This window comes from Durio zibethinus, chromosome 17 (genome assembly GCF_047325235.1).
Source record: "Durio zibethinus cultivar Kanyao isolate XHJ-2024 chromosome 17, ASM4732523v1, whole genome shotgun sequence".
NCBI classification, from domain to species: Eukaryota; Viridiplantae; Streptophyta; class Magnoliopsida; order Malvales; family Malvaceae; genus Durio; species Durio zibethinus.
In genome coordinates, this window is record NC_143178.1 from 20,222,583 (window position 1) to 20,235,053 (window position 12,471).

At 28.1% G+C, this 12,471-nt stretch overlaps 1 non-coding gene across 1 annotated transcript; it reads left to right on the forward strand.

Annotated features, from left to right (window-relative positions):
- Window positions 1-6,292: 6,292 nt before the first annotated feature.
- LOC149514097 (U6 spliceosomal RNA) lies at window positions 6,293-6,394 on the forward strand. Its single transcript, XR_016329445.1, has one exon. It is a non-coding gene; the product is annotated as a U6 spliceosomal RNA (small nuclear RNA).
- The last annotated feature ends 6,077 nt before the right edge of the window (window positions 6,395-12,471 follow it).

Below are 12,471 nucleotides of genomic sequence, written 5' to 3' on the forward strand. Positions count from 1 at the left end.
CCCTAAAGGGTATATAAGATCCACCATGTTTGACGATTGCTCTTAGATAGGGTTGGCAGCTCAACCCGAGCCTAACGGGTTTCGACTCGACCCGACCTTATAGAATTAGTTTTTTTTTTAAATTGACTTTCGGGTTAGGTCGATATTATTAAAAAAAATTGAGGTTGGGTCGGGTTCAGGTTCAGGTTTTAGGCAAACTCGACCTAATATTATATTAAAAATTATTTTTTAATTATTTTTAAATTTTTTATTTATATATAATTATATTTTTATATTTTTATATTAAAAATATTTTATATTTTAAAAAATAATATTTTATTAATTTTAGGTTGGGTTGGATCGGGTATGATTTATATAATACAGGTCGAGTCGAGTTCGGGTATAAAAAAATAAAAAAAAAATTAAATCGAGACGAGTTCGGGTTTTATAATTATGAAGTTAGGGTGGGGCGGGTAAAAACCCACCCCAACCTGACCCGTTGCCAACCCTACTCTTAGAGGCTAGGATTTCCTTCCATTGTTTTTCTTTTATCAAGATTTTTTAGCATATCTATTATCCTATTAAGATCCTCTTTTAGTCCTTCTTAAGTCGTCTCAATCCTTTAAAATCAACTGGCCTATTCTTATTTCATGATTCTTGTTTGAGCTTGGTATTATATGAATGACGAGTAGGTTGAGTTAAAAATTTTGAAGAGCGAGCTATTTTTAAACCTTTATTACCATAAAAGTTTTTTTTTACAAAAATCAAAATGTCATATGTTGAAAATTTTATTTTTTTGTTTTGTTTAGTGATTTTTTTGTAATGCAAAATGATGCATATGATGCATGAATGCAAGCAAGAGGTATTTACTTTTAGACAAATTTCAACACTAGAAATTTTCATTGATTCTATATAACTTTTATTACATAAGATTTATGATCCTAGAATTATATCCATGAAAGTGTTTGACTTTCCCATAATGGTCTTTCGCCTTATTTAGAAAGTTTACTAGGCACTGTCCATATTCTCCTACAGCATTGACTTCTTGTCTCAACGTCTCTACCTTTTTAACCATCTCCTGTGCTTTCTTTACTGCCTTACAAACTTGATTAGTCAGATGCTCTATGTACTCTTGCCTCCCTAAGCTTTCTGCTTTTCATCTTATGTGGGCATTTCTTTCTGAATCACATGTGAAGATTTAATCTTTTTTTTTTCTGTCACTTATCTATTATTGCTGAAATATGATTCTTGTGGTCTTGCAGTTGCAGCTCCAACCCTTGGATCACTCGATGAAGTGATTCTTTCTTATTCAGTATTTTAGGTGCTTTTTTCTCTCTTTTGCAACTATAGCCTTCAACCTTTCTTTTTTTTTTTTGACATTCCACCAATCTTGCTAAAACTATAATATATAACTCCTTTCAATTTTGATATTCTCGAGAAATTTTTGGTGGCCTCTATTTGCTTTTCTTGAGCTTTGCCCTTCTATTAGTTCATTTCCTCTTAAAGCTCATCCATTTCATGTTGTCAACTAAGTTAAGACTTGGTGACTTTTTTTATTCTGAAATGGACTTGTAACCTCTTATTTTTTTGGTGCAGATCTTTCAAATCATTGTTAGCCACATCTCATTCTTTTATGACTTTCTCTAATCTGCTCATTTGTATCTCTGCTTTATATTTCAATTGCTCACTTTCTCACAAAGTCTCAAATTTTCTCTTTCTATTTCTTCTTTTTTAGCTTTTAATTCTTTCTTGACAAACTCAGCTTCTAATAATTGCATTTCTTTCGAAAGATTAATCGATTGATATGAGCTATCATCAAAAGGGAGTATTATGTCTTCAAGTCGTTTTGCTTTCCAAATTTGATAATCAAGAGTGACTTTATCAATAAGAGGTCCTAATCTCATTCTTCGTATTTTTTCTATGCTTGGATAAACTGCTCAGAGGTTCTTAGTGGATTTGGTTCCCCGTAAATGAATTCTACTTAGATCAAGCCATGAGTGGTAGAAACAACGTGCTTTACACCAAATTGCCTAAGCACCACTAATGGGGCATAACTTACAACACCTTATAGCCCTAATAGTGGTATCCATGGCTCGTTTCCTCCATAATTTAATAAAGGTACTCGAGGCATCCAAGACGCCATCCATTCAATTTCATCCCCGGTAAGTCTTCGTAAGAATAAAACCCACTTTTCCTTAGTCTTCAATGTCAACCATTAACTTCTGTAAAACTTTTCAATTAGTGCTTTATTTCAAAGATACTAGTTTGAAAATGCAATCTTCCTACACTTAAAATGACTTCTGACCCACACATATAATAGTGACACACATCATATAAACCGTCCATTTCCATTTCGTCGATAAAAATTCAATTACTAAATGGTTTCTGCTAAGACTGTAGGCACATGATTAATTGCTTAGGTTTCAATTTGCTTGAAAAAATCCATCATAGTTACCTCAATATAACCCAAAGTCTTCTGAAAGATTACCATGCCATACAATACTAAAGCAAATATAGCCATGCCTTGATCATCATTTAAATGCCCTTGAATGAAGTTTTAGAGAAAGTCTTAATGGATGCCGAGATGTTCACCTTTAGGCTTTATGAAGGAATCAATGGTTTCTACTTTAACCCACATAAGCTTGGCCAATTTTTTACGATAACCTGATTTTGACTTTTGGGTAAACACTTAGTTTGAACATTATAGTTCTATCCCAAGCAAAATGAAATACTCTTTAATAGTTGACACCAAATCTTTCTGATTAAAAGTGAAGCATCTATAGGACAGATCTCAAAACTGTAAAGCTACTCTAATCAACTGTTCATCCATCACTACCAAAATAAGGGATGCAATATGCCCGTACTTCTTGCAAAAACTTTTTTCTCTTCATTTAACTAACCCCAGATGATGGCTACATCTTTTAAATCATTTTGTGTGAGATCCAATGCACCTTCTCAGGTAATTTAGACACATAGTCAATAAGTAAACAATCTTCACTTTTTTTATTGGGCTTCTTTTAACCAAACATATACTTTATTATACAGCTTACATAGGACACTGACTGAGAATAAGCAAATCTATAGTTCTATGAGATCTATGAAGACTTCTTGGGAGAAAGATATAATTAATGTAAAAAGAAAAAGAAAATAAAACAAAATTCAGTTAGTGTAAGGATGTGGTTTAACATTAAAAAATATTTTTTTATTTTTTGAGATTTTTTTTGTTTTGTTTTGTATTGTATTGTATTACACATAACTTTTATTCTTATATATTTTAGACTTAGGTATTTTCTAAAAAAGGTGGGCAAATCTCTATCTAAGGTTGGCTTCTTATGGCTTATTATATGCTTGGTTTGGGTTGACATGCATCTAAATGTTCTTAAATTGTTCCTTATTATCGTCCACGCTAGACTAGTAGGGCATCCCGATCCTCCCCAATTATAGGCTACGAACGAAAAAAATTCAATTTGAGTGAAAGTATTTTGCTTGCCATTGCAAAGGTTATCACTTCACAAGGGCATATGTATTTTATTGCCTCCTATAAGAGATAAAGCTCGAGTATAGAACTCATGCATGAGATGCATCATGTCATTGTGTATGCATATGTTTTTTAATTTATTGCGAATAATACATATGAAAAAAAACAATAAAAGAAATGTGTATGAAAACTTTTTTATTTTCGTTTTTGGTTTGTTTTTTATTTGTTTGGCTATTTTTTTATTGAAAGTAAAAAAGAATCTAGGAATTAAAAATTAAATACCGATTAAGACTGTTTAAATCAAAATTTATGGATAACACGTAGTTAATTTTAGCTTGACTCTAAAAAATAAATGACATCCCCAGTGGAGTCGTCAAGCTGTCTAATAGTTTTAGGATCGCCCGATGAATTTGGAGATGAAAATTAAAAAAAAAAATAGAGTCGCCACCAATCTTTTTTGGCTAGGTGCAATTGATCACATATTAAGACATATCATTTAATGAAATTTTAAAATTAATTAAAATTTATTAAAAAGATAAATTTAGGATCTGCGAAACAGTTTAGATTCGAGAGTTTATTACGCGTGAGCAAGAATTAGCAACCCTACAATGCCCATTTAAAAATGATACAAATTAACTACACATTATCTAATAATTTTGATAAAAACTGTCTTATTTTCGGTGTTTAAAAAAAATTTCTTGATTTTTTTCATTTATTGGAATTTGGTTTTTCTTTTTTTATTAAAAATTTATTATTCAAATTTTATTCAAAAAAAATAAATTAGAACCTTTTTATTGAAATAATTATTAAAATATTTCAGTACATTGGTAACATTGAAAGAATTCTTTCTCACCTAAAAATTTCTTAGGCATCTCTTCTTGAAATACCTTAGAATCTCATCCTCAAAGGCTCAAATTTACTTTTCATAAAAAAACCTATGCCGTGTATGCAATGCAAATGCTAATATGTTAATGCACACATTTTATTTTACTCTTTAAAAATTTTATTGATATTTATTATTTTTTATTATTATTTTTTGAAGAGAAGAAAAATTTTTATTATATTGAAGATTTTCTATAAATATTTCAATCCATTGATAATATTTAAAAAATATCCCTCTCACTTAAGGATTTCTTAAAGCATCTCTATTCGAATACTTTTAAAATTCCGTCATTGGATAAATTTTTTTTTCTCATTTTTTATTACTTATTTTTAACAAATTAGTTAATTTTATTTTTTTGTTAATAAAAAATTTTTTATTGTATTGAAAACATTTTATAAAACTCCAATACATTGATAGTATTTAAAAAAATCTTTTCACCTAAAAATTTCATAAGCATCACTATTCGAAGTACTTTTAAATCTCATTGTCGGATAAAAAAAATTTTATCTTTTTTTTACATTTTTTATTATTCTTTAATTATTATTTTATAAAGTTTATTTTTTAAAATTAACAAAATTATCATAAGTTTTAACTATATATTTCATTATTTATTTTTATTATGATTAATTATTTATTACAATAAAAATTTATTCTAGCAAATTTAAACTTTTTAACATGCATAAACATTAATAACAAAATTTAAAATAACAAAAATAATATTTTAGAAAATTCAAAAAAAATTTACTTGAACCAATCAATGCGGGTCTAGGCCAGTCTGGTTGGTTCGATGGTTCAATGTTAGTTTGGCTCGGTTTAGGTCGATTTAGCTGGATCGATCAAAAGTCACTTAGAAGATGGGTCGTCAGGCTAATTATGCAGACCTTGGGTCGGGTCGCGGATCTACGCGCTGATCCTACTGGGCTAAAATGACATCGTTTTGACCCTAGCCCCGAATGGCTTTGTTTTGGAGCTTATCTTTCTATTATAATCAAAATTTTTTTCAGCTTATTTTCTCCTTTCTTCCCCCCTAAAAAAAATCTCTCCCCTCTCCCTTTTTATTTTTCAGACAGATCAACAGCCATGGCCGTTCATCGTGACAACTACCATATTCTTTACCGCCAACGAACTTCGACCGCTGTGTCAATCATCGAAAAATCCCAAAATTCACTCAAACTCCCATCGACCCCTTAAACACAAATCCGCCCTTCTTTTCACAAAAAAAGTCTTAAATTCGCTAGATATGCTTTCTAAATTTCAACCAGACTCCCTTTTTTTTTTGTATTCTGACTTACTTTTTTGAAATTGATATTTTTTCAGGGATTCTCGGCATTGGGTTCCCCATCCTAGGGGACTGAGTTTTTTGTTTGATTTTTTTGACAAAATCCTTTCTTTTTTTTTGGTTGCAGGGTCTCTCCTTCCTTTTTTTTTTTTATTAAAGTCAGCCATAGAGCTCTATTTATAGAGCTCCGACCACACCCTATGCCTAGGTAAATGGTATAGGGCTTGGCAAAGAGAGGGATGCCGTGTATGGCACCCCAAGCATCAGCCCTCTCTCTGTTCCCTTATTTCTTTTTGTTTTATCCAATCTTGGTCCTGTGCCTAGCAGGGGTGGGTGGTGCCAATGGTGCTCTGCACGGCACCAGGCACCCCTTGCCTCTTTTGTTTTTTTCTCTTCTTGAATTCTTTTGTTTGTCTTTTTTTTTTCTTTTTTTTGTATTTTGTTTAATTTAACAAAAAATAAAATAAAAAGTAGGTTGAGCCTAAAAAATGAAATAGGCTTCAGGCCTGATCAAAATCGAGTCTCGAGCCCAGTTGAAATGAAATCAACCTTCAAGCCTGAATATTGATATACTTTTATAAATTTTAAATCGAAACCTGACTTATAAAACTCGAATAAATTTAGTGTCTATAAGCTATCTATAGACTAACTGCAAAGTAAAAGTTCTATTCCTATCCTTTTGAGGACATACTATACAAGTGGAATGATACAGAGAAAATTAGCATGACCTTGCACAAAGATGACACACACAAATCAAGAAATGGTCCAAATTTTCAATTATAATAAAAAAGAAGGTTCTATTCCTACTTCAAACTAAGAAAGAATTTTTTAACCCAAAAAAAAAAAAAAATTTTATTCATTGCTCTTAACTTCAAATAACAGGTGCAAAAGTAATTTTATTCACCCATCATGTAACCTACAAACTTCTTGATGATAATCTTCAAACATAAATCATTATTGTCTTTGCCTTTTCACCGTTGCCACAACCACCAGAAGACTTTAATACAACCCACAACTTTATAAAAATAATAAGATAAGAAATGAATTAATAAGACTGACAAAATCGAACTGAACCAATTCACAGCACTCTGCAGTCTGCCCGTCCCTTTATTAACTTATGTCTGCATGCAGTCTATTCATCAGATAATAAATGTTTCAATTCAACAAGTTCAATCGGAGTTACCATCTTTGCTATAAACATCTTCATGATGCTACCCTGTTAGTTTGGTTCAAGGTTCAATACATCCCAACTTATCCAAATCACTTGTTAGGAGATTAAGTCAGCTGGTCTGGGTGGCTCGGCCACACTAACCCCTAGTACCTCCTTAGGAAATTGCAACAGATAGTACCCAAAAACATCTTGACAAAACCCTATTATTTCAGGAAAAGCAAAATAATTAAAAACTATCCTTAACATCTAAAGAGAGAGATCAGATCAGGTTAGCCTAAAACAATGCAGAATATGGAGATGTAAATATGTAACAGAAACTTAAGACTTCATTACATCCATTTCTCTCCTCTTGCTAGGGGAAGACATTTAAAGCCAAGATAATCAAATTCCAAACCACCTGCCAAAAGGTCAACAGTACTATTAATATTTTTGCATTTTCTGCAAAAATAAAATTTAAGAAATAAATTCACATTTTATCACTTCTTTTATCCAAAATATTCTTATTTATAAAACTGCTTAGAACAAACTAATAAAAAATAGGAGAAAACGCACATGGTAACTTGTATAAACCCAAAACTTTATAGGGTAAAGCAATATACTGAATTCTAAGAAACCTGATATATTTTATATATTGAGAGAACTATTAGCAAACGAACCACATCATTGTTTGGGCAGTGTTCATTTGAAGTTGAAAGTTAACTTTTCTTAGTGTTTTGGGGGTAGGATAGCGAGTTTTGAATATTTGACATAGTCTATGTAACTAAAGGAATCCTCAAATCAATCAAAGTAAATTGTTTCCTACACTTATCTAGCAATGCTTAGAAAAACCCACTAAAGGCCTAGACAGAAATTAGGAAAAAAAAAAAAAAAAGGTCCAGACATGGTCTTTTATAGAAGCTTATGTTTATTTGACCATTTCTCAGTTATGCAGGATAGCAACCTCTAAAGTATGACTAATTTTATTCACTTTTATAATCCTACTTCTCTATCAGAAATAGCCAGCACAAGACATCCTGAAACCAATATAAAAGCTCAAAAGCTTGTTTTGTACAGCAAAAGCTTTAATTCCAATATGAGCCAATAACTTCAGGAGTAAGCACATCAGTTTAACAAAGTCAAATTAAAGCTAAGTGCAATGTTAAAGAACAGTTTTCATGCAAAGTGGCCACATAACATTTATTATCCAAGTAAAACATGTAAAACATTCATATGCATTAAGTTATAAGTAACCGAGGTAAATATCAGATAGTGAGAATGGTCATGCAATATAGCATATTTGACATAACAAAAGGAAGAAAAAGACTATGACCTTTCAAACTGATTTCAAATTCTCAAACAAGGAATATTGTCTTAGCATACTCTGTTAACAAGAAAATTTCCTGCCTAGGTTACCATTGAAATGTGAAAATTTTTTATTTTATGATTTTTAATACCAAAAGAATCTGAAAAACTGAGTAAATGCAACTTCATAGATCCTTTAGTTACTTGGATTGGCATATGACACTGAATCAAAGCTCTAAGGCTTTGGAAATTTTGACAAGATTGTTCCAAACACTAGGTGGATGCTAAGATTCAAACTTAGCATCTTCATATTCTTCTGAAACAATCCAAAATGCAAAACATCTAAAGATATAAGATTCAAGCCTATAATTCAATTCCCAGAAATTCCGTAGGTATTAATACTGGCGCAGATCTAGAACATAAAATTCTCAGCTTGCAGACCGAAAAATAAAAAAGGAAAAAACTCCAAACAACCGATTGCCGCTTCTGACTGATCAAACCATTCTAAGCATAAAACAAACTAAACCCATCGTATGAATCAACAACTTTACTGTTCTTCTAGCATTGATTCATAAATCAATGTACAATCCTACAATGCATAATTCCAGTCTAAAAATGGAAAACTGACAATGATCAAAGCAATAAATTTTTTAATTCCAAAAAAGGAAAATAAAAATATATATGAAACCCCGTTCCCAATGGCCTTTCTTAATGCACCAGAAACCAAATACATGACCATAAATCTTTGAAAGAGAGGAAATGAAGCATCAAAAAACCATATTACCAAATTCATCATTTTCCAATCCTTTTAAACTTAAAATCCTAATGAAACGTAACTAGTTTAAGATCTATGGCCAAAAGGGTATCACAAAAAAAGATACGACCAACAATCGTTTCCCTGTTTGATCACTTCAAGGAAAAACGGAGTTGAAACCCGAGAAAACGGAAAATGAAACCAGGGTATCTTGCGTTTTAGCAAATAGTATTTTTACCCAAAACAATTCAGGAAGAGGGTTTGATTGATCGTCTTTTGAAGCGAATATCATCAAATTTTGACGTGCACGTGTAGGTTCATGTTTTTATTACGGGGCGTTTTGCGATTCTTTTATTTATTAATAACTAGAATTTAATTGGATAAAAAAAATAAATTGTTTTGACGCGACAATATATTTTTAATATGTGCAATTGTATTAATTAAAATATAAAAATCAGAATATAAATATTGTAAAAGAAGAAAGTGCATGATAAAATATTTAATATAAAATTATATTAAATTAATGTTTTTGAATTATTTGATGAAAATAAATATATCACTTACCTTAAAATTTGTACAATTTATTTTGTTATATATTATAAAATTAAAAATAAAGAGTTATTTCTATCTTTTAATAATTTTTATTAATAATAAAATTTATTTAATTGTTTGTTATATATCATGTTGGATATTAAATAGCAAAATTGTCTAAGTTATTATTTAAAAAATTTTTAAATCATCAAACAATTATGCATATATTAGAAAATACACATTAAATGCATCATATATATATATATATATATATATCTTATTTAATTTTTTTATTCAATAGCAAATGTAATTCAAAGTTGAATATTTATAATTGAAAAAAGTCTTCGCAAAATTATTTTATATATTAATTATGGCAATTAAATTTCTGTTACCATATTTATAAATTTAATTAAGAATAATTTAAGGTAAATAAAAATTATTTTATTTAATTTATTTTTTAATTATTAAATTACATTTATTAGAGAACACATATCATTTTTTTAGATTGTCTACATATCGAAAATATAAATTATCCACATTAAATTATTTCTTTTTGGTTAGAGTCTTTAGTTTTTGTATATTTATATAAGATATAAGATTAGTTGAAATGTTAATGCGGTGGATTGACAATGAAAACCTATTCATATCTTAAAAACTAGAATTAAATATTGGAAAGTGAATTTTTTTACATAAATGTAACTCAAAGTTGAATATTTATAATAGAAAAAAGTATTTGCAAAATTATTCTATATATTAATGATGGCAATTAAACTTTTGTTATCTTATTTATAAATTTAATTGAGAATGATTTAAGATAAATAAAAATAAATTTATTTCATTAATTTATTTAATTATTAAATTGCATTTATTAGAGAACACATCATTTTTTTTATATTATCCACATGTCAAAAATATACATTATTTACATTGAATTATTTTCTTTTTTTTAGAGGCATTAGCTTTTATATATTCATATAAGATGAATTAGAATGTCAATGCAAAAAAAGGTGGATTGATAATAAAAACCTATTCATATATCAAAAAATAGAACTAAATATTGAAAAGTGAATATTGTTTACACAAATATAATTTAAAGTTGGATATTTATAATTGAAAAAAATCTTTACAAAATTATTCTATATATTAATGATGGCAATTAAACTTTTATTACCTTATTTATAAATTTAATTGAGAATAATTTAAGGTAAATAAAAATTATTTAATTTAATTTATTTTTAATTGTTAAATTATATTTATTAAAGAACATATATTATTTTTTTAAATTATCCACATGTCGAAAATGTAGACTATCCATCAAATTATTTCCTTTTTTGTTAGAGGCTTTAGCTTTTATATATTTATATAAGATTAGTTTGTGTACCATAGATCTAATAATTTAAAATAAGACAATATAAAAATGATATGAAAAAGAAACACGATTTAAAATTTTTAAAAAAAATCATATATGGGTTTAATAAAATAAAAAAATTTAAAAAATCAAAAAATTTATCTCATATTTTTGTATCAAATGAATTATGATATATAATTTTAATATAAAACATGATATAAATAAATAAATTATTAATATTTTATATGATATAAATATACGAATTGTCAAATCTAATTTATTGTGTAAAGATGTAAGTTATTCGAATTTAATTTGAAAAAAATTGGAACTCAATTTGTTTATTGTCTAATTAAATTTAATCTTGAATTATTTGAGTAAGAAATTAAGTTGAATTTGAATAATTTAATAATAGATTTGAAAGTTTTACAAGTTTAATCAAGTATATATTTATTAATATATTTAGTACATGTATATAAATAAAAATATATATAATATTTAATGTCAATATCTATAATTTTATTAAACTTAATCAAGTCAAGCTCAAGTAACTAAATTAAATTGTTAATCTAGCTTGAGTATGAAAAATGGAACTCAATTAAAATTAAGTTGAGTTTCAAGCCTCAGATTTTCAAGGGGAGTTGAGTTTAAACATGATAGTTTAACGATTTTATTGGAGTTAATTATGCCCCTACTTTCTACTCCCATAAGTTGCATGGATTACTTATATATATATATATATATATAATTATATACATAAATAGATATTTTTACGACAAAATTTTCATATTTAGATAAATAATATATCCAAGGAAAAAAACTTTTAAACATTCAATAAGCAAAATTATTAATGAAAAGGAAAATAAATTTTTTAGTGTTTAGCCACTTTTTAAATATTTGTTCCTAATATACTATCTTTATGCCATTCAATCTTCAAGGGCACCCGAATGATTAATTTAAATATATTTAATTTTAAGAAGCATAATATAATTTGAGTAAAATGGTTTTTTATTTATAAATTATAAGTAATTTGAACTATTTAAGAAGCATAATATAATTAGAAGCAATTTTTTTATTATTGTTGTTTATCTAAGTCAAATATATTAATTTAAATTATTTTGATATTATAAACTTTTTTAATTATACGAGAGTATATTACTTATAATTGTTATAATGTAATTAATCAATTATAATTAGCATTGTGTACAATTCCAAAAAAAAAAAATCATATAGAATCTGCAATTTTAAATAATAAATCCTTACATAATTTTTTTTAAATGTTCTTGGTGTGACTTTTAATTTACTTGTTAATATAAAAATTGCATTAATATAGGATCATTTTATTTCCTTGATATTTGAAGATATTTTAGTGAAATAATCATTGGAAAATGTTGTATTCCCCAAACGTAGTAATGTATTGTATTCTGAACACAAATTAGACACATTTCTGTCAACAAGATTTTTGAGTAGATATTCCCATTCCTAAAATGGCATTGCCCCCATTCCCAATACGGATATAGAATTCCATGACCCAAACGACCCTTAGAGACATTTCACTAAGATTTCAAAGCTGAGTGGTGAATTGGAACTTATTCTATTTCTTCTAAAAGAAAATATGCCACCATTTGGACTCAATCGAGATGTTCTAACACCACTTCCTAAAAATAACGTGTTCGAATCGAGATGCTCTAGCACTATTTCCCAAGTATAACGTGTTTACCAACTTCACCATAACAGCTTGCTCAAATTCATAATTTCATTCAATCATCG